The sequence below is a fragment of the Atta colombica genome, unplaced genomic scaffold (assembly GCF_001594045.1).
Source record: "Atta colombica isolate Treedump-2 unplaced genomic scaffold, Acol1.0 scaffold163, whole genome shotgun sequence".
Taxonomy (NCBI): domain Eukaryota; kingdom Metazoa; phylum Arthropoda; class Insecta; order Hymenoptera; family Formicidae; genus Atta; species Atta colombica.
This window is the reverse complement of record NW_017259254.1, coordinates 137,303-142,853: the sequence shown is the minus strand read 5'-3', so window position 1 is coordinate 142,853 and position 5,551 is coordinate 137,303. Positions and strand designations below refer to the sequence as shown.

Below are 5,551 nucleotides of genomic sequence, written 5' to 3'. Positions count from 1 at the left end.
ATATACATATATATATACATATATATATATATATACATATATACATATATATATATACAGGGTGTCTAGAAATAATCGCCAAATATACGCGCGGGCTGTGCTATGGAGGCTTGTGGGGCGCTTGCCAGCCAACTTCCAAGGCTTATACACCAAGCGATCGATAGGCATATACACTTCGCAGTAATAGTTCGGGCGAGCGCGCGTATTCGGCTATCTTTAAGGATTAATATCTCATTAACTTGGGAAAATTTACAAAATGGTAGAGGACTTTTCGACTCAGTTTAATCCGTTCTACTTGCCTATGAAATATTTGGCGATTATTTCTAGACATCCTGTTTATATATGTATATATGTATATATATATATATACATACATATATATATTTATTAAATTAGACTTATTACATATCATAAGAAAAATATTGATATACTAAATTATTAATATTAATTTTTCCATTATTAATACAAAATTATATAAAAATTATCGTTAAAATGTTATGAATAATTATGAATAATTATGTCTCTTATTGAATGTGAAATGAACTTTGTATATTTGAATGTCATCAATGCTAAGGTAAAAGCACCAAATGGATCAGGTACTAGTTTCGCTTTTTATATTTAAATTGTTATAATATAATAATAAGCCATTAAGTAGTACATATCACAAAATTCTTTAGCATTTGTTTTATCTCTTTCAAGTGTCAATTGATTTTAATTTATTAAGAATAGCGCTATATATTTTATTCATGCCGTTAACTAAATTAGTTAACGTATATATCTTTAAAAATTCATTCAAAGTATAATATCATAAGAATAGTCTTATGATTTATAGTAAATAGCATAGCATTAGATTTCATAGAAAAATTCAACGTTATGTCGTATCGGTTGAGATTAAATGTAAATTGCGAATGTTTGTTTAACCACTGTATTATAATACTTATCCTTGCGTAAATTTATTATAAAAATATTTAAAAACTTGTTTAATCTTACAATAATCTTACAATAATGCCATTCCGAAAAGATTTATTTGTTTTATCAAAATAGAATATAAAATATTATACATGTCTATATGCAAAAAGTGTTACTAATTATAATTTAATTGTTTTTTATTAACGTTTAATTTATTTTTTTTTATTAATTTTTATTATAATTTTAATTAGCACTGATTTTTAATTGTTACTAATTTTAAATAAATGTAAATAAATTTTAAATAATTGAATGTGTTAAAATTGCATCATGATCCACAGTTAGACCCTAGAATTAGATGTGAATCGTCAATTATAATTTCATTAAACATATTATGTGCATGTGCAAATCATTTTTATTATTCTTGTGGGATAATACCACTCAAAAGGATAAAACATTTGGTGAATTGATCCGCAGTTAATACGATTTAATCATGGATAATTGTCATTATTTTATTTAATTCTAATTAAAACATATAAAACAATAATAAAATAAAATAAAATCGTCTATAATGTAATCTTTATAAACAATAAAAAGAGCATTCAGTCACACGCAAGATGTTTTTTGCGAATGTCAAATATTTTAAAATACGTTCAAAATGTAAATTCATAAACGTTTCGGCTATATTAGGTATCTTCAAATTATCTTCAGTATGTTATATAACAAATCAATTATAAATTAAATGATAATACGATACGTAATCATAAAAATATAAATATGACCTGATAATGTTTATGAATTTACATTTTTAACGTAGAATTTTATATCAATATTTAATAATTTATTCGTATTTTTATTCGTATTTAATATCAACAATTTATTTGTATTTTATTACTGATATTATTGAAAAATTATGTACATACCGTATTATGAAAATTTTGATTATAAATCCGTATATTTGATCTTCAATACCGATATTTATTAAAGATTTTTGGAATATCGATATTAAATAAAAATATAAAAAAAGATATATATATGATACCGATATACACATATAATAACTAGCAATATTATTTCAATATTCAGTTCCTAAAATGTAATTACTAAAAAGTCACTACTACACGCGACTACCAATTAATTTAGTAAAATATTATAAACGATGACATATAATAATTAGATAGAGCCACAGCAGAATATTTTGTTCATGTATAAAGATTTAAATATACATACTTACATAAGATGCACTATATTTTTTTATTGCAAATGTTAAGATATATTGTATAATGAGAAAGAATGTTGAAATTTGAAACCGATGTCAATTATAACGAAGAAGATTCCGTAAATAATGAATAGAAAAATGTTTTCACTATTTGAAGATTATTTTCTCAAATAAATCCTGAATAAATAAAACAAGTAAATGGTATACTTATAAAGGTTGTAAGCCGACTGAAAGCATTCGCTGTCACTGCATGTATAGATATATCTATGATATCCCTCCCATCGGATATTTAAGCTGGCCACACATGATTCCTTGCATAATGTGCCACATATGATTTCTTACTGCTGCTGAGTCTGCTCTGATGTGTGCTAAACATCTTATGATACATTGAGCGAAGAATACCATTCTTAATTTCTGCGTTTGATGTGCATTATTTCATGCTCGTTTTCTTGAACGTGCTAATCAAAATGTTAAGAATCACTCACGTGATTGATTGGTGTCATGCGTACGTGAAATGTATAAGGTAGAGTCACGGTTGCCACCTTTGTGCATTTATACAGCAAGCTGAGTAACAACATTGATCAGCATGCAAGAAAGTAAACATGAAAATCACGCATCGTGTGCTAACTTTACTTATATAATCCCTTATAAATCACATAAGTCTCTCACTCTCACTCACACACACACACACACACACACACACACACACACACACACACACATTTTAAATTATTTAAATATGTCTAAAGAGAAATTGATATATTATTATATAAATTACCAATATAATTGTCAATCTAATATTATATTACAGTCCTGATAGCAGATGATAGTTGTAGCTATCTGCTAATAGAATTTGATTAGAGTTCACATACACATATTGTAGGAAATATAATTCGTAGAAATCAACAATTCCAAAGCAATGCCGTCATCGTAGACGAGCATCAATAATTGACGATTATATCCTGTAATTCGTACGAGAAACCACGAAATCATTTGCTTTCCGTATAATCATGATGAAATTATAACAGATTTCGAAGAATCCATGTATGGCTCTCTCAAACGTCTTACAACACACACAGGAATGCGTAATTAACGGTTTCGGTTCTTATATCTCTTTCACTTCAGGTACCGTTTTGTATTAATGCTCAGCCACGCATTTGAATAATATCGCGAAATTCAACTTACATTTGTTATCAAACTTATTCGGAACTCATTTTTCGTTTGTAGTTAAATGACATTCAAACTTTATGATATTTTTTTATAAATAACCTTGCAAACAAAATGAAATTTGAAAAATATCAATTGTATAGCACAAAATTAAAGAGAGTGAAGTATTATATATATATATATATGTATATATATATATATATATATAAAGTATTCATTAATAATTCAAGTAATTTCAAAGTAATTTTAAAATTTAATATTATATAATCATCGATTTTGTATTTTTTTATATTGATATTTTTATATTGATATTAAATAAAAAATCATATAAAAATAACATGAATTTGATCAATGTTTGCTGTAAAATGTATCATAGAGAGAAAGACTTCGCATTTTATTTATATTTACATATGAAATTTTTCAATCAAAAAATACATGTTTATTTCAATTTATTTCAAATCACATCAAGTTTCCAAATCACATCGAACAAATGAAATATGTCAAATTTTTTTTTATAAATTTACACACACACACACACACACACACACACACACACACACACCACATACACACACACACACGTAAAGCAAACTATAACTTTTGTTGAGTCATTAAATTAATCGTAAGATTTCTTAACTATTCAATATTTCTTAATAATCTCTTAGAATATATATTCTTAAAATAGATAATCATCATTGTGTTTACTTTTAATGTTATATTATTTGATGTATTTTCTATGTCAGAATTACAAAGCGAAACTTAATTATATAACATTCTGTATTTAACGAATTTTCATAACATTGGAATCTCATAATAATGAATTTTAAATTAGAACATAAAACCCTTTCCATACATGCTGCGTGAATAAAGATAACGATAAAATCCACTAGGACTTTGAATTTCATTAGCTCAGTTTCACAACTCATGATTAATTCTTAATCGATTCAACTTGTATCTTATCTCTTTCCAATTAAAGAAATAATGAGTAAATAGAACCTCAATTAAGAGTTAACATGAAAACTGGGCTTTAAAAGTGAAATGAGAACAATCTCGTTTACGTTCCAAGCCGCGAATACGCTTCATTAATATGAATTAAAATCTGATTATTATAATTTCAATGTATTTAATTTAATTTTTTAACAAATTAGTTTTTTAACAAATATTGAAATTAAAATTTTATTGATATGCTTCATAAATATAATATTGATTAAGATTTCGCTTACAATTTTTATAAATAATTGTCCGTCATATGCAGAACGCGCTTATTATGTTAACCCATTAACATGTTATAATTAATGTATTATGCATGTTATTTAGAGATAAAAACGCGTTTATATAATATCCTGATTTTATATTCCGAGATATTATAATATCCCGAAATTTTTAATTCAACAATTCAACATTCGTCACACAACTTTAATGTTTGAAAAAAAACTCAACAAAATATTATTAAAAATCATTTTATTATAAAGTGCTTTGAAAATTTCAAAATAGCTGTATAAGTCGCAATATGTCAAAGATTATAATGTAAAAATTTGAATAATAAATATTAATATTAATATCTGGCTGATATTTCGCGAATTGAAATTCTTCTAATGCTACTTTTTGCAGCAACATTTTTTCCGTGTAATTTATCAAATGTTTAATGTGCCAAACACAAACGAAAATCAACAAATATATTTTTAATACGTAATAAACGATACTTTTGTAACTAAATGAAATATGAGAACTATCCCAACAGGATTTAATTTCCTCTCTCAAATTAATATTCAACAATTTTTTACACATTCTTATGAAATTATTGAAATTATTCAGAATTTCGGTAGGGAGGGGGATGCAGCCCCTTGGCTACACCACTGACTTGTGCAGTATATTAGTATATCTAATCTTCTAAATCATGCTTAATTTTCTTGGCATTCACTATATAAATAGTTATATGTATAAATAGTTATAGTTATAATCTGCTATTATATTATGTACGTACACACACACATACATACACACACACACACACGCACGCACACACGCGCACACACGCACGCGCACGCACACACACGCGCGCGCGCACACACACACACACACACACACACACACACACACACACACATATATATATCAGCTAACATCTGCAATCACATTTTACCTTTTAACAACCTCTATAACATTATATGACTAATAAGTTGTTATTATTTCTAAAACTTATTTTTAAAACTAGATTTAGTCTAATTTTTAAGAAAACTATTTTTTTGATCTGATAAT

The 5,551-nt window shown here is 26.1% G+C and overlaps 1 protein-coding gene across 1 annotated transcript in view; it reads right to left on the bottom strand.

The window, feature by feature from the left end:
• The window catches only part of LOC108686045, a 32,277-nt gene that overhangs the window by 19,504 nt on the left and 7,222 nt on the right, over positions 1-5,551 (bottom strand). The gene's annotated exons all lie outside the window — the stretch shown is intronic.